Raw genomic sequence first — 18953 nt, 5'->3', positions numbered from 1 at the left:
GTCAAATCCCACAGGGATTGATTGGTCAAGCAACTTTAATTGGAAGAATGTTCTAGTTGAGCTAATCAGAAATTCGGTTGAAAATTGCAGGAAATTAAATGGCGGGAAAGTAAATTGCAGAAAATAAATGACGGAAGGTAAATTGCAGAATCTTAAATGGGGAAGGGGAGTTTAGCATGAAAGTAAATAGCAGAAAGTAAAGAGAATGGGTAAGATCAGAAATGGGGAGTTCATTGGGCTTAGGAGATGTTGCATTCTCCGGATCAAGTCCATTTTCATCTCTTCCTCAATCAATGCATTTATTGATCTCCTTGGCAATCTTAAGTGATTGAATTCCAATTCCTTGGTAATTCAATCTCTCAAATCAGATCAATAGCCAATTCCTTGGTCTAATTGCTCATGAGAAGAGATGAAGTGTGGTCACTGATTATACCACATGTATTTCCAAATCAAAGAATTGGGAGAATTATATGTCACCATATCCGCTCAAACCCCAATTTGGTCCAACATGAGAAAGCAATTCTAGCATGATCTCTTCATTCCTCTTCCAAGGTTCAGAAGAGATCCAAGTATGAATAGCTTCTTTTCCAAGATAACTACTCAATTGTATGAAGATTGAAAGATTTCTAGTAAAATCAAGAAAAAAGAGAGAAGAAGGATAATGAAAACTATTATTGATCCATCAAATTACAACAGAGCTCCCTAACCCAATGAAAGGGGTTTAGTTGTTCATAGCTCTGGGAATGAAAAGCATAGAATGAGAGTACATTCTAAGAATTAAACTAAGAGTTGCAGAGAAAGTAAAATACAGAGAGTAATTCTAATAATGCCAAAAGCTCCCCTCTAGTTCAAAGTTCTCCCTATTTATACTATTCTTCTGATCTTTTAGTTGGCTCTTCAAGTCTTGGATATGGGCCTTTGGATCTTGAGTTGAAGCAGTTATCTTCTTCAGTGGGCTTAGCTTTACTTGCAGAGAGAAAGTGTGAAGTAGACAGGGATTCTAGCTTAGGACGTTAGTGGCCTTAACGTTAAGTGAAAGTGTGGGTTCGAGAACGTTAGTGACAATCACCTTTTTCACTAACGTTCCTAACCCAAGGATGCTCCACGTTAACTTCAATGTTAGTGGCATCAACGTGACCACTAACGTTGCCTCTTGGTCCTTCGCACACGTTATTGGGACTTACTTTTTCCAATAACGTTGAGAATCCTCCTTTCTCCCTACGTTAGAGTTCACATTAGTGTGGCCAACGTGACCTTTAACATAGGCTTGCCACATCTTCGAGAACGTTAGTCACACTTACCTTTGTCACTAACGTTCCAAAATGCCCCTACTTCCCACGTTAGAGTTCACGTTAACTAGGTTAACGTGGCTTCTAGCGTGGTATTGCTAGCCATCTCCAACGTTAGTGACAAAGGTGAGTGTCACTAACGTTGGCTAATCATCCCTTTTACTCACGTTAGCTTCCACGTTAATGTAGTTAATGTGGGAGTTAACGTGGCTCATAGTGGCTCATCCCAACGTTAGTGACAAAGGTGAGTGTCACTAATGTTGGCGATTCTTTGCTTCCTCCACGTTAGAGTCCACGTTAACCGAGTTAACATGGCAACTAACGTGGCTCAAAGTGGCTGATGAGCGGATATTTTATACGCTTTTTGGGGTTAATTTCATATAGTTTTGAGTATGTTTTAGTTAGTTTTTAGTCTATTTTCATTAGTTTTTAGGAAAAATTCATATTTCTGGACTTTACTATGAGTTGTGTGTTTTTCTATAATTTCAGGTATTTTTCTGGCTGAAATTGAGGGAGCTGAGCAAAAATCTGATCCAGGCTGAAAAACGACTGCTGATGCTGTTGGATTCTGACCTCCCTGCACTCAAAGTGGATTTTCTGGAGCTACAGAACTCGAAATGGCATGCTTCCAATTGCGTTGGAAAGTAGACATCCAGGGCTTTCCAGCAATATATAATAGTTTATACTTTTCACAAAGATAGACGACGTAAACTGGCGTTCAACGCCAGTTCTCTGCCCAATTCTGGTGTCCAGCGCCAGAAAAGGATCAAAAGCTGGAGTTGAACGCCCAAACTGGCACAAAAACTGGCGTTCAACTCCATAAATGGCCTCTGCACGTGACTCACTTAAATCTCAGCCTCAGCACACACCAAGTGGGCCCCAGAAGTGGATCTCTGCATCATCCATCATAGTCTACTCATTTTTTGTAAACCTAGGCTACTAGTTTAGTATTTAAACAACTTTTAGAGACTTATTTTGTATCTCATGACATTTTAGATCTAAACTTTATATTCTCTGATGGCATGAGTCTCTAAACCCCATTGTTGGGGGTGAGGAGCTCTGCTGTGTCTCGATGAATTAATACAAGTATTTCTGTTTTCCATTCAAACACGCTTGTTCCTATCTAAGATGTTCATTCGCGCTTAACTGTGATGAAGGTGATGATCCGTGACATTCATCACCTTCCTCAAACCATGAACGTGTGCCTGAAAACCACCTCCGTTCTATATCCGATTGAATGAGTATCTCTTAGATTCTTTAATCAGAATCTCCGTGGTATAAGCTAGAACTGATGGCGGCATTCATGAGAATCCGGAAAGTCTAAACCTTGTCTGTGGTATTCCGAGTAGGATTCAAGGATTGAATGACTGTGACGAGCTTCAAACTCCTGAAGGCTGGGCGTTAGTGACAGACGCAAAAGGATAGTAAATCCTATTCCAACCGGATCGAGAACCAACCGGTGATTAGCCGTGCTGTGACAGAGCGCGTGAGCGTAGTTTTCACTGGAAGGAAGGAAGGTAGCCATTGACAACGGTGATCCACCAACACACAGCTTGCCATAGGAGGACGTGCGTGCGTGAACAAGAAGACAGAGGAAAGCAGAGATTCAGAAGACAAAGCATCTCCAAAACTCCAACATATTCTCCATTACTGCATAACAAGTAACCTTTGATCCATGCTCTATTGTTTATTTGCAATTCAACTGATAAACATAATTGACTTCCTGACTAAGATTTACAAGATAACCATAGATTGCTTCAAACCAACAATCTCCATGGGATTCGACCCTTACTCGCGTGAGGTATTACTTGGACGACCCAGTGCACTTGCTGGTCAGTGGTACGAGTTGTGAAAAGTGTGATTCACAATTCGTGCACCAAGTTTTTGGCGTCGTTGCCGGGGATTGTTCGTGTTTGAACAACTGACGGATTATTTTGTTGCTTAGATTAGGAAAAATTTCTTTTTTTGTTTAGAGTCTCTTATTATTGTCGTGTTAAAATTTTAGAATCCTTATTGTCTTTTTAAAAATAGTTTTCAAAAATAATTTCTCTATTAGATCCTGTGCCAAACTTTAAGTTTGGTGTTTTCTTGTTGATTTTCCTTAAAATTTTCAAAAATTTTGGTTTGGTTTTCTAAAAATTTTAAGTTTGGTGTTCTTTCTTCGTGTTCCTGAGTTTTCCTTGTGACTTGATCTTAAAATTTTTAAGTTTGGTGTTCCTTGGTGTTTTCCCTCCAAAATTTTCGAAAATAGGGAGCATTAGATCTAAAAATTTTAAATCTTGTGCTATCTTATTGTTTTTCTCTTTCCTCTTAAAAATCAAAAATATCTTTTCTCTTTTTTTTAAAAACAAATTTTCGAAATATATTTCTAAAATTCAGATTTTTTATTTCAAAATTTAAAACTTTTTTTTTTCAAAATCATCATATCCTTTTCAAAACTTCCTAACCACTTTCTCTCTCCTCAGTTTTTCGAAAATCTTCACTCAATTTTTATTTATTCTATTTTAATTTATTTCATTTTCGAAATAAATATATAAATAAATAAATAAAAATATTTTTCCTATTTTACATCATTTCCCTTTCTCCATCATGGATCTAAGTGGAAATGAACAGTCCAGGAGGACTCTTGGGTCATATTCAAACCCCTCTACTGCTTCATATGGGAGTAGTATCTGCATACCCTCCATTGGAGTCAGTAGCTTTGAGTTGAATCCTCAGCTCATTATCATGGTGCAGCAAAGCTGCCAGTATTCCGGTCTTCCACAGGAAGAACCTACAGAGTTTCTGGCACAATTTTTACAAATTACTGACACAGTACATGATAAGGAAATAGATCAGGATGTCTACAGACTATTACTGTTTCCATTTGCTGTAAAAGATCAAGCTAAGAGGTGGTTAAATAACCAACCTAAGGCCAGCATAAGGACATGGAAACAGCTGACAGAAAAATTCCTGAATCAATATTTTCCTCCAAAAAGGATGACACAACTAAGGCTGGACATCCAAGGCTTTAAACAAGGAGATAATGAATCTCTTTATGATGCCTGGGAGAGATACAGAGAGATGCTACGAAAATGCCCCTCTGAAATGTTTTCAGAGTGGGTTCAGTTAGACATCTTCTACTATGGGCTTGCAGAAGGAGCTCAGATGTCTCTAGATTACTCAGCTGGTGGATCTATCCACATGAGAAAGACAATTGAAGAGGCTCAAGAGCTCATTGATACAGTTGCCAGGAATCAGCATCTGTACCTAAGCAGCAACCCTTCCATGAATGAAGAGGTTAAAACAGTAACTGCTGAACTCAGTCCTGTAAAACAAGCTGCTGAATTCAATCAGCAATTGGACTTTCTAACAAAGCAGCTAGCCGAATTTAAAGACAGGTTACAAGAGACAAGGATGACTAATATACATATGGACGAACAGTTTAAGCAAACAAAGCAGCAGCTGTCAAAGCAAATAGCAGAAGAATGCCAAGCAGTTCAACTAAGAAGTGGGAAAACATTAAATACCCCACCTAAAGGCAGCAAAAAGCTAAGAAATGAGCAAACCACCCAAAATTCACCTGAGGACAGTAAGAGCCCAGGGAAAAATAATTCTGGCGCTAAAACGCCAGAAAATTGGTGGAAGGCTGGCGCTGAACGCCCAGACCATGGCCAAAACTGGCGTTCAACGCCAGAAATACAGCAGGACTGGCGTTCAACGCCAGAAATGGGCAAGGATCTGGCGTTGAACGCCCAAAATGGGCTAGATCTGGCGCTGAATGCCCAAAAAGGGCACAGTTCTGGCGTTCAGACGCCAGGAGCAGACAACGAGCTGGCGTCCAGTTTCACTCCAGCTTCTAACTCTGGCACTCAAGTGCCAGTGAGGGATCAGACACACACAAATGCTGATAACAACCCCTCAAAAAAGGCTTCTTCAACCACTTCTGTAGGCAATAAACCTGCAGCAACTAAGGTTGAAGAATATAAAGCCAGGATACCTTATCCTCAAAAACTCCGGAAAGAGGAGCAGGATAAGCAATTTGCTCGCTTTGCAGATTACCTCAGGACTTTTGAAATAAAGATTCCATTTGCAGAAGCACTTGAGCAAATACCGTCTTATGCCAAGTTCATTAAAGAGATCTTGAGTCATAAGAAGGATTGGAGAGAAACAGAAAGAGTTCTCCTCACCGAAGAATGCAGTGCAGTCATTCTGAAGAGCTTTCCTGAAAAGCTTAAAGACCCTGGGAGCTTTCTGATACCATGCATATTAGAAGATAATTGCACCAAGACAGCTTTATGCGATCTTGGGGCAAGCATCAACCTAATACCTGCATCCACTATCAGGAAGCTTGGCTTAACTGAAGAAGTTAAACCAACCCGGATATGTTTCCAACTTGCTGATGGTTCCACTAAATACCCATCAGGCGTGATTGAGGACATGATTGTCAGAGTTGGGCCATTCGCCTTTCCCACTGACTTTGTTGTGCTGGAAATGGAGGAGCACAAGAGTGCTACTCTCATTCTAGGAAGACCCTTCCTAGCAACTGGACGATCCCTCATTGACGTCCAACAGGGGGAAATAACCCTGAGAGTCAACGATGATGAGTTCAAGTTGAATGCTGTCAAAGCCATGCAGCATCCAGACACATCAACAGACTGCATGAAAGTTGATCTTATTGACTCTTTGGTAGAAGAGATCAACATGGCTGAGAGTCTCGAATCAGAGTTGGAAGACATCTTTAAAGATGTTCAGCCTGATTTGGAGGATTCAGGGGACATGAAAGAGCCTCTGAACTTTCTTCTGAAAGAGGAAAAACCTCCTAAACCCGAGCTCAAGCCACTACCACCATCCTTGAAATATGCATTTCTGGGAGAAGGTGACACTTTTCCAGTGATCATAAGCTCTACTTTAAATTCACAGGAAGAGGAAGCACTTATTCAAGTGCTAAGGACACACAAGACAGCTCCTGGGTGGTCCATAGGTGACCTTAAGGGCATAAGCCCAGCTAGATGCATGCACAAAATCCTATTAGAGGATAATGCCAAACCAGTGGTTTAACCACAGAGGCGGCTAAATCCAGCCATGAAGGAAGTGGTGCAGAAAGAGGTCACCAAGTTACTAGAGGCTGGGATTATTTATCCTATTTCTGATAGCCCCTGGGTGAGCCCTGTTCAAGTCGTCCCAAAAAAGGGAGGCATGACAGTGATTCATAATGAAAAAAATGAACTGGTTCCTACAAGAACAGTTACGGGGTGGCGCATGTGTATTGACTACAGAAGGCTCAATACAGCCACCAGAAAGGATCATTTTCCTTTACCATTCATAGACCAGATGCTAGAAAGACTAGCAGGTCATGATTATTACTGCTTTTTGGATGGCTACTCAGGTTATAACCAGACTGCAGTAGATCCCCAGGATCAAGAGAAAACAGCATTCACATGTCCATCCGGAGTGTTTGCTTATAGAAGGATGCCATTTGGGCTATGTAATGCGCCTGCAACCTTCCAGAGATGCATGCTCTCTATTTTCTCTGACATGGTGGAAAATTTTCTGGAAGTCTTCATAGATGACTTCTCAGTATATGGAGACTCATTCAGCTCCTGTCTTGATCACCTGAAACTTGTTCTGAAAAGATGCCAAGAAACCAACCTAGTTTTAAACTGGGAAAAGTGTCACTTCATGGTGACTGAAGGAATTGTTCTTGGGCATAAAATCTCAAACAAGGGAATAGAGGTGGATCAAGCAAAAATAGAGGTAATTGAAAAATTACCACCACCTGCCAATGTTAAGGCAATCAGAAGCTTTCTGGGGCATGCAGGATTCTATAGGAGGTTTATAAAGAATTTTTCAAAAATCGCAAAACCTCTAAGCAATCTGCTAGCTGCTGACACGCCATTTGTGTTTGACACAAAGTGCCTGCAGGCGTTTGAAACGCTAAAAGCTAAGCTGGTCACAGCACCAGTCATTTCTGCACCAGACTGGACATTACCATTTGAGCTAATGTGTGATGCCAGTGATCATGCCATTGGTGCAGTATTGGGACAGAGGCATGACAAGCTTCTGCATATCATTTATTATGCCAGTCGCGTTCTAAATGATGCCCAGAAAAATTACACAACCACAGAAAAAGAACTACTTGCAGTGGTTTACGCCATTGACAAGTTCAGATCATACTTAGTAGGATCAAAAGTGATTGTGTATACTGACCATGCTACTCTTAAATATCTACTCACAAAGCAAGATTCAAAACCCAGGCTCATCAGATGGGTATTGCTTCTGCAAGAGTTTGATATAGAAATAAGAGACAGAAAAGGGACAGAGAACCAAGTGGCTGATCATCTGTCCCGGAGAGAGCCAGTAAAAGGGACGTCCCTCCCTTCTCTTGAGATCTCTAAGACGTTTCCTGATGAGCATTTATTCGCCATTCAGGAAGCACCATGGTTTGCCGATATTGCAAACTATAAAGCTGCAAGGTTCATACCTAAGGAGTACAACAGGATACAAAAGAAGAAATTAATTACTGATGCAAAGTACTACTTGTGGGATGAACCTTATCTCTTTAAGAGATGTGCAGACGAAATTATCCGTAGGTGTGTGCCTAAAGAAGAAGCACAGAGGATCCTGTGGCATTACCACGGATCTCAATATGGAGGCCATTTCGGAGGTGAGCGAACAGCCACCAAGGTCCTCCAATGTGGCTTCTATTGGCCCACACTCTATAAAGATTCCCGAGAGTTTGTACGTAATTGTGACAGTTGCCAAAGAGCTGGTAACCTGCCTCATGGTTACGCCATGCCTCAACAAGGAATCTTGGAAATTGAGTTGTTTGACGTATGGGGAATTGACTTCATGGGACCTTTCCCACCATCATACTCAAACACTTATATTCTGGTGGCAGTTGACTATGTATCAAAATGGGTTGAGGCTATTGCCACACCCACCAATGATACTAAAACAGTGCTGAAGTTCCTCCAGAAACATATCTTTAGCAGGTTTGGTGTCCCTAGAGTACTAATCAGTGATGGGGGCACTCACTTCTGCAATAAACAGCTTTACTCTGCCATGGTTCGGTATGGAATTCGCCACAAGGTGGCCACTCCATATCATCCTCAAACCAATGGAAAAGCTGAAGTCTCTAACAGAGAATTAAAGAGAATCCTGGAACGGACAGTAAATACCCGTAGAAAGGATTGGGCACGGAGCCTGGATGATGCTCTGTGGGCTTACAGGACAGCATTCAAGACCCCCATAGGGACATCTCCATACCAACTCGTGTATGGTAAGGCATGTCACCTGCCCGTGGAACTGGAACATAAGGCCTACTGGGTGACCAGATTCCTAAACTTTGATGCCAAATTAGCAGGAGAAAAACGATTGCTCCAGCTAAATGAGCTAGAGGAATTCAGATTCACATCTTTCGAAAATGCCAAGCTTTATAAAGAAAAATAAAAAAAATGGCATGACAGAAAGCTGTCATCTAGAATCTTTGAACCAGGACAGAAGGTCCTATTGTTTAACTCTAGACTCAGGCTATTCCCCGGGAAACTGAAATCCCGGTGGAGGGGACCATACATGATTACAAGTGTGTCACCATATGGTTATGTGGAGCTTCAAGATATTGATTCTGATAAGAAGTTCATTGTCAATGGACAGAGAATCAAGCATTATCTTGAAGGCAACATTGAGCAAGAATGCTCAAGGCTGAAGCTAGATTAAAAGCTCAGCAAGGTCCAGCTAAAGACAATAAAGAAGCGCTTGCTGGGAGGCAACCCAGCCATGGGGCAACAATCCTCTAAGCATTTTGCCCTATTTCTTTTTTTATTCTTATTTGTTTATATAGAGTTCATTGGCAACAAGGTAAATAATCATTTACAGAAGACCTCGGCACACAAAACAGAGAAAAAGAGCTCCCTGGCAAGAAAATGCCAGTAAAAGTATATTTTGGGCGTTCAACACCCAAAATGGGCATCCACTGGGCGTTGAACGCCAGTGATGGTAGCAATCTGGGCGTTCAACGCCAGAAAGGGGCACCCACTGGGCGTTGAACACCAGTAATGGCAGCAGCTGGGCGTTGAACGCCCAGGAGAGCAACATTTGGGCGCTGAACGCCCAAAACAGGCAGTGTTTGGGCGTTCAAACGCCAGGACAGCAGGGAGGAGCCAAATTCATTTTTCCACACGTACTTCCATTTTAATTTCAAATTTTATGTTTCAATGCATGATTTTTACATGAACATGTTAAGAACCCTAATTTCTAAAAATCCCTCTTTCCAAATTCAATCCAAACTCTTTTCAAAACTTTTCTGAAAACAAATCTATCTTTTTCACTCAAAAATCTTTTCAACTAATCCATATCTTTTTCAAATCTCCATATTATCTTTTTCAAAATTCTGATTTATCTTTTTCAAAAATCTATCATATCTTTTCAAAATTAAACTATATCTTCTATCTTATCTTTTTCAACTCAATCTTTTTATCTTATCTTTTAAAATTTTTCGAAAACCCACCCCCCATCCCTTTAAATTTGGGTTCGGCCTCCCTCCTCCTCCATCAACAATTGCACCTAGCTCTCCTTCTATCCCTCTCCTTTCTTTTCTTTTGCTTGAGGACAAGCAAACCTCTAAGTTTGGTGTGTTTATCCGAGATCACTAAGATCATGGCTCCTAAAGAAAAACAACCCACTTCAAGAGGCAAGAAAGAGAGCGTTCCAAAACCACTTTGGAATCAAGGGAAGTTCTTATCTAAAGAACATTCAGACCATTATCTTAAAGTAATGGGTCTGAGATCAGTGATCCCGGAAGTTAGATTCGATCTGAAAGAAGATGAATATCCGGAGATCCAGGAGCAAATTCGAATCAGGAACTGGGAAGTCCTAGCTAATCCTGAAACGAAAGTAGGAAGGAACATGGTCCAGGAGTTCTATGCTAATATGTGGCAGACTGACAAGGAAAAACTATCTGGAACTGCCTTCTATGAATTTCGGACCATGGTCAGAGGGAAGATTGTTCATACCACCCCTGACAAGATCAGAGAGATCTTAAAGCTACCTCAGCTAAAGGATGATCCAGACTCCTTCAACAGGAGGATGACGAGAGCAGACATTGACCTGGATAAGATTCTAGAGGACATATGTATCCCTGGAGCCAGGTGGACCACCAACACAAAGGGTGTCCCAAATCAACTCAAGAGAGAGGATCTCAAACCAGTCGCCAGAGGATGGCTGGACTTCATTGGGCATTCTCTGTTGCCCACTAGTAACCGTTCTGAAGTCACAGTTAAAAGAGCAATGATGATCCATTGCATCATGATGGGAAGGAAGTGGAGGTTCATCAGCTGATTTCAACTGAACTCTACAAAATTGCTAACAAAAATTCTAAAGAGGCCAGGTTGGCTTATCCAAGCGTGATTTCTCTGCTCTGCAAGGATGCTGGAGTAAGGATGGGAATAACTGAATATATCCTAATTGAAAAGCCAATCACCAAAGTATCAATGGAAAAACAACAAGCACAGGAGGATCCCATCAAGAAGAGAGCACAGGAATTCCTCCCAGAGATCCCTCAATCTGAATACTGGGAGTATCTTGAGACGTCCGTTACCAAGATACGGGAAGCTATGGAGCAAATAATAAAAGAACAGAAGGAACACAGTCAAATGCTGACCTATATGTTTAAAGAACAAGAGGAGCAGGGGCGTGACTTAAGGGAATTGAAGCGCCAAAAGTCTTCTCTTGTAGGACCAAGCACCCCAAGGATCAGAGGAACCCCTGTTCCCCCAGAATAAAGGTTGTTAATTTCCAATTTCTGCCTTAACTCTGTGACAGTGTCCTTATAGAAGTTTACCTTAGGAGTCATATAGTAGTAATTAGTATCTATTTTGATTTTATCTCCAATTAAGCTATAGTTTATTTTTCTCATCATCAGCAAACATGAATAAAGTAGTAGATCTTTTGAATAAGAGGCAATAAAATTTCGAGTTTTAATAAAAGAAATTCTAATTAGTTAAATGTGGTGGCAATGCTTTCTGTCTTCTGAATGAATGCTTGAACAGTGCATATGTCTTTTGAATTTGTTGTTTAAGACTGTTAAATATGTTGGCTCTTGAAAGAATGATGAACATGAGACATGTTATTGATAATCTGAAAAATCATAAAAATGATTCTTGAAGCAAGAAAAAGCAGCAAAGAACAAAGCTTGCAGAAAAAAAAAGAGAGAGAAAGAAAAAGAAAAAGCAAGCAGAAAAAGCCAATAACCCTTAAAACCAAAAGGCAAGGGAAAATAAAAGGGATCCCAAGGCTTTGAGCATCAGTGGATAGGAGGGCCTAAAGGAATAAAATCCTGGTCTAAGCGGCTAAACCAAGCTGTCCCTAACCATGTGCTTATGGCGTGAAGGTGTCAAGTGAAAACTTAAGACTGAGCGGTTAAAGTCAAGATCCAAAAGCTAAAAGAAGAGTGTGCTTAAGAACTCTGGACACCTCTAATTGGGGACTTTAGCAAAGCTGAGTCACAATCTGAAAAAGGTTCACCCAATTATGTGTCTGTGGCATTTATGTATCCGGTGGTAATACTGGAAAACAAAGTGCTTAGGGCCACGGCCAAGACTCATAAAGAAGCTGTGTTCAAGAATCATCACACTGAACTAAGAAAATCAATAACACTATCTAAATTCTAAGTTCCTATAGATGCCAATCACTCTGAGCTTCAATGGATAAAGTGAGATGCCAAAACTGTTCAGAAGCAAAAAGCTACTAGTCCCGCTCATCTAATTAGAATCTGAGCTTCAATCAAAAACTCTGAGATATTATTGCTTCTCAACCTATTAGTCTTCTATTTTATTTGTCTAGTTGCTTGAGGACAAGCAACAGTTTAAGTTTGGTGTTGTGATGAGCGGATATTTTATACGCTTTTTGGGGTTAATTTCATATAGTTTTAAGTATGTTTTAGTTAGTTTTAGTCTATTTTCATTAGTTTTTAGGAAAAATTCATATTTCTGGACTTTAATATGAGTTGTGTGTTTTTCTGTAATTTCAGGTATTTTTCTGGCTGAAATTGAGAGAGCTGAGCAAAAATCTGATTCAGGCTGAAAAAGGACTGCTGATGCTGTTGGATTCTGACCTCCCTGCACTCAAAGTGGCTTTTCTGGAGCAACAGAACTCGAAATTGCATGCTTCCAATTGCGTTGGAAAGTAGACATCCAGGGCTTTCCAGAAATATATAATAGTTTATACTTTGCACAAGGATAGACGACATAAACTGGCGTTCAACGCCAGTTCTCTGCCCAATTCTGGCGTCCAGCGCCAGAAAAGGATCAAAAGCTGGAGTTGAACGCCCAAACTGGCACAAAAACTGGCGTTCAACTCCACAAATAGCCTCTGCACGTGACTCACTTAAATCTCAGCCCCAGCACACACCAAGTGGGCCCCATAAGTGGATCTCTGCATCATCCATCATAGTCTACTCATTTTTTGTAAACCTAGGCTACTAGTTTAGTATTTAAACAACTTTTAGAGACTTATTTTGTATCTCATGATATTTTAGATCTAAACTTTATATTCTCTGACGGCATGAGTCTCTAAACCCCATTGTTGGGGGTGAGGAGCTCTGCTGTGTCTCGATGAATTAATGCAAGTATTTCTGTTTTCCATTCAAACACGCTTGTTCCTATCTAAGATGTTCATTCGCGCTTAACTGTGATGAAGGTGATGATCCGTGACATTCATCACCTTCCTCAAACCATGAACATGTGCCTGACAACCACCTCCATTCTATATCCGATTGAATGAGTATCTCTTAGATTCTTTAATCAGAATCTCCGTGGTATAAGCTAGAACTGATGTCGGCATTCATGAGAATCCGGAAAGTCTAAACCTTGTCTGTGGTATTCCGAGTAGGATTCAAGGATTGAATGACTGTGACGAGCTTCAAACTCCTGAAGGCTGGGCATTAGTGACAGACGCAAAAGGATAGTAAATCCTATTCCAACCGGATCGAGAACCAACCGGTGATTAGCCGTGCTGTGACAGAGCGCGTGAGCGTAGTTTTCACTGGAAGGAAGGAAGGTAGCCATTGACAACGGTGATCCACCAACACACAGCTTGCCATAGGAGGACGTGCGTGCGTGAACAAGAAGACAGAGGAAAGCAGAGATTCAGAAGACAAAGCATCTCTAAAACTCCAACATATTCTCCATTACTGCATAACAAGTAACCTTTGATCCATGCTCTATTGTTTATTTGCAATTCAACTGATAAACATAATTGACTTCCTGACTAAGATTTACAAGATAACCATAGATTGCTTCAAACTAACAATCTCCGTGGGATTTGACCCTTACTCACGTGAGGTATTACTTGGACGACCCAGTGCACTTGCTGGTCAGTGGTACGAGTTGTGAAAAGTGTGATTCACAATTCGTGCACCAGTGGCTTAGCTCAACGTTAGTGACAAAGGTGAGTGTCACTAACGTTGGTCATTCTTTTGTTTCCCCACGTTAGAGTCCACGTTAACTGAGTTAACGTGGCTCTTAACGTGGCCAATATGAGCTTGGTCCAACGTTAGTGACAAAGGTGAGTGTCACTAACGTTGGCTTCATTTTCTTCTTCCACGTTAATTACCACGTTAATGTAGTTAACGTGGCAATTAACGTGGGCTATGATGTCTTTGAGGACGTTATTGGCGATTACTTTTCTCATTAACGTTGCAAGCTAGCTCCCCTTCCACGTTAGAGGTCACGTTAGTTAGACTAACGTGGCTGCAAACGTGGTTCTTCCTTGCTTTCTTTGTCCTGAAATCAAGCAATAAAGTGCATCAAAGTTCTAGTCCAAGTTATGAGACATGCATCATCCAATTTGTCATTCAATTCATGCATAATTCTCATAAATTCATATAAAAATCACAATGTTAGCTTGAATCAAGATGTAAGTGAAATTCTACCCAAAACTTGCTTATTTCCTAAGAAAGTGCATGAAACTACCTTAAAACCATAAAGAAAAGGTCAGTGAAACTGGCCAAAATGCCCTGGCATCACAACACCAAACTTAAAGCTTGCTTGTCCCTAAGCATGTACTGGAACAAGAGAATGATGAATGAAATGACAAGAGGAATGAATCATTATTGTGGAAGTCATGTTCTTGGTTTTATAGTGGTTTGATGCATAGCAACTTAGGTTCATTCCTTCACTGGCTTTCAAACCTTTATCATGTCCTGCAATACTCACTTGATTGCACCCTATGAGACTTTTATTCATTGATCCTTTTGTCTTTCCAAGGTTTATTTCTTCCTTAGGCTAAGTGTTCTGTGAGGGGGCGACTCTTTAAGATAAGCTTTCAGCCAACACTCCCGACTCAGTTGGTTCAAGGTGCTAGGTGTTGAAGCACCCTTAAGGACTTACTCCCTCAAGTCTCTCTCCCCCATACATGCACACTACAGTCACATGGTTTGTTATTTTCTTCCCTTGAGGTCTTGGTGTCCAGCACCTCTTTGGGTTACTAAATGTTCTGCAGCAAGGTTGCTCTTGACAGTGGATTTTCAGTTGATAATCCCGGGTTAGTTAACCCAAGTTACCAAGTGATGAAGCACTCCTAAGAACTTATTCATCCAAGCAGATCCTTGGTACAAGAGCACCACAGACACATCCCTCAAGATTCAAGCCCTTGGTGCCTAGCCTTATTCTTTATTAACTTTTCTTTCTTTTTCAACTCTTATTGTTCTTTTCCTTTTTCTTATTAGGATCTTGTTATTTAGCTAGTCTCATGGGGGTGTGTTTCAAGCATATGATTTAGGACAGATAGTTGCCTTCCCACCTTATTGGTGAACCAATTTAGCTAATCTATTACCATACCATAAACTTATGAACTTACTCCACAATATGAACTCCACTCTGGTCTTTCATAACATCTCTTTTTTTCTTTTTATTTAGCTTAAAAGGACAAGCATACAATAAGCAAGATGAAATTGAGAACAGGCAATTTGACTAGCAATCATAGACCTAAGCAAGGAGAATACTAAAAACAGAATTGAAAATTCTAAACTACCATGGAAGCATGTTCTATTTCATACATGATTTTCCTTATTTAAAACTTGAAAAAGATGGGACAATGAGGGAACTCCACCACCTTTTAATCATGGGGTTGCCCATGCTCTCCCTCTTGCTTGTCCTCTTTGCGTCCACTTGTGCTTCCTTGTATCCGTGCTAGTCTGGCTCTTTTCCAGTCTTCAAGTGCCTTCCTTACTGATTCATGACTCTTCACCCTTTTTCTTTCTTCTCGTGCTAACTCATCCTTCACTTCGTCATATTTTGTGATTCTCGGATGTACTATAGGTAGCTGTCCGACTAAGTATCCGAGCCTGGCTAGCATGTTTACATGATTTCCACTTTCACTCATGTAAACCCCTTCAGAGAATGCCCTGTGCTCGTCAAAGAGTTCTGCTTGTTCTATTTGTTTTCGATGCATCTCATGTATGTGTGCACCTTGATGTGCTTGGATGTTGATTAGCTTCTGGATAGATTTTTGTTGTTCATTTTTCCTTTGTTCTATCCTGTGGAAGGATTCACCCCATTGTTTTCCTTGTTCCAATTGCTGCTCCATCATTTGCTTCTGCCACTCCCCTTGTTGATTCATCCATCTCGAGAGCGATTCCTCTTGACGGCCCATCATCTGTAATTGAAGCTCCTTCTGTGCCTCTTGATTCTCCAAATATTGCCTAGATAAGCCATCAATGGCTTCTTGTAATTCGTGCATGTTCAAGGTGGCTGCGGCTTGCTCCTCTGAGTTTTGTCCTTCTACAGTTTGCTGGGCTACCTTCTTTCTTATCCTTCGTTGAGGTAAGGGAGATGTAACAGCATGCATACGCCGGACAATAATTGAGATACCAACTTTTATCCATTTGGGGTTTTCATCTTCGAACACTACCCCGGCCTTGTCACACAGGCAGAAAATGGTGCTGGGATAGCCTAACCTTCCTCCAGAATCACTTTTCTCAGCCATCTTCCTAATGCCTTGGGCTATGAGCTCGTGCACTTTGATCTCTCCCCCTTTAAGTATGCATTGCACCATTGTTGCTCTCTTAAGACTCACCTCTGAATTGTTTCCGGCAGGAAGGATGGATCTCCTTACAATTTCGAACCATCTCTTTGCTTCAGGGGTGAGATCACCTCTTTTTATGAATTTGGGCTTTCCATTGGGATCTCTCACCCAATCTGCTCCTTGTACGCAGATATCCTTCACAATTTGGTCATAATTAGGACTACCATCTATTCGAGATTGATAGCTTTCTTCCTCGAATGGTATGGTTCGTAGCTTCAATACCCTCATGATGCTCACGAGACTAAAATCCACAGTTACTCCTCTCACAAAGCTTATATAAGATTCCTCTTTTCTATCATACCTCACTGTGTTTGCGTAACTCTCTTACGAGCGCTGCATTTATCCTCGTGGTGACTGGATCGGTGAGGAGTGGTGCGCAGAAATATGATGGCAATACCATGGTTCACAACTTCGCACAACTAACCAGCAAGTGCACTGGGTCATCCAAGTAATACCTTACGTGAGTAAGGGTCGAATCCCACGGAGATTGTTGGTATGAAGCAAGCTATGGTCACCTTGTAAATCTCAGTCAGGCGGATATAAAATAGTAATGGGTTTTCGAAAATAAATAATAGAATAGGGATAGAAGTACTTATGTAAATCATTGGTAGGAATTTCAGATAAGCGAATGGAGATGCTTTTCGTTCCTCTGAACCTCTGCTTTCCTGCTATCTTCATCCAATCAGTCTTACTCCTTTCCATGGCTGGCTTTATGTGATACATCACCATTGTCAATGGCTACTTTCGGTCTTCTCTCGGGAAAATGATCCAAATGCCCTGTCACGGCACGGCTAATCGTCTGGAGGCATCACCCTTGTCAATGGTTTCATCTTATCCTCTCAGTGAAAATGGTCAACGCACCATGTCACGGCACGGCTATTCATTTGTCGGTTCTCGATCATGCTGGAATAGGATTTACTATCCTTTTGCGTGTGTCACTACACCCGGCAATCGTGAGTTTGAAGCTCGTCACAGTCATTCAATCATTGAATCCTACTCGGAATACCACAGACAAGGTTTAGACCTTCCGGATTCTCTTGAATGCCGCCATCATTCTAGCTTACACCACGAAGATTCCGATTAAGAGATCTAAGAGATATTCATTTAATCTAATGTAAAACGGAAGTGGTTGTCAGGCACGCGTTCATAGGGAATGATGATGATTGTCACGTTCATCACATTCAGGTTGAAGAGCGAATGAATATCTTAGAAGCGAAATAAGATGAATTGAATAGAAAACAGTAGTACTTTGCATTAATCTTTGAGGAACAGCAGAGCTCCACACCTTAATCTATGGAGTGTAGAAACTCTACCGTTGAAAATACATAAGTGAAAGGTCCAGGCATGGCCGAGAGGCCAGCCCCCTAAAACGTGATCACAGGATCAGAATACAATCCAGGATCCAGGATGTCTATTACAATAGTGAAATGTCCTATTTATAATAAACTAGCTACTAGGGTTTACAAAAGTAAGTAATTGATGTATAAATCCACTTTCGGGGCCCACTTGGTGTGTGCTTGGGCTGAGCTTTGAGTGTTGCACGTGTAGAGGTCCTTCTTGGAGTTGAACGCCAGCTTTTGTGCCAGTTTGGGCGTTCAACTCTGGTTTTGGCTCCTTTTCTGGCGCTGGACGCCAGATTTGGGCAGAGAGCTGGCGTTAAACGCCCGTTTGTGTCATTTAAACTTGGCCAAAGTATGGACTATTATACATTGCTGGAAAGCCCTGGATGGCTACTTTCCAACGCAATTAGAAGCGCGCCATTTTGAGTTCTGTAGCTCCAGAAAATCCATTTTGAGTGCAGGGAGGTCAGAATCCAACAACATCAGCAGTCCTTCTTCAACCTCTGAATCTGATTTTTTCTCAAGTCCCTCAATTTCAGCCAAAAGATTCCTGAAATCACAGAAAAACACAAAAACTCATAGTAAAGTCCAGAAATGTGAATTTAACATAAAAACTAATGAAAACATCCCTAAAAGTAACTAGATCCTACTAAAAACATACTAAAAACAATGTCAAAAAGCGTATAAATTATCCGCTCATCAAGGAGCTCCCATCTTCTCTTTTCTACCTTCTCTGTGATTTCGGGGCACTCAGTTTTCTTGACTTGAAAGCCTAGCTCATATATGATCTCCTTATCAGCCATCCATACAAATTGAAGTGCATGGTAAAAAGTTCTAAACTTCTTTTCATCAAAGGGGCGTTGCTCCATAGGCTCCTTCCCCTTTCTTCTTTTAGAGCTTGATGATGCCATGAGTAAGAGTTGATGTGTGAAAGTGTTGAGGGGTTGTAGATAAGTGGTGGAATTTGGTTAGGTTTGGATAGGATGTAGCTTGAAGAATAGTACTTCGAGAGTGAGAAGTTTGAAGAAATGGTTGCTGGAATGTGAAGGGAAGTACGGACTAGGAATCACTTATATAGGAAAGTGATGAGTGAATGAAAGGTGTGGATTGATGGGGTGGTTGTGTGATGGACGGATGGGGTTTAGCATGGGATGAGCACAAGGATCATCAACTTTATGATGGTGTTGGTTCAGTTTCCAAGCTTGTTCTTCTTTCAATGTTGCATGGCAACAATTCCCAATGCAATCCCCTTGGAGACACG

This window comes from Arachis ipaensis, chromosome B10 (genome assembly GCF_059453495.1).
Source record: "Arachis ipaensis isolate K30076 ecotype BB chromosome B10, ASM5945349v1, whole genome shotgun sequence".
NCBI lineage: Eukaryota > Viridiplantae > Streptophyta > Magnoliopsida > Fabales > Fabaceae > Arachis > Arachis ipaensis.
This window is presented reverse-complemented; position numbering follows the sequence as displayed.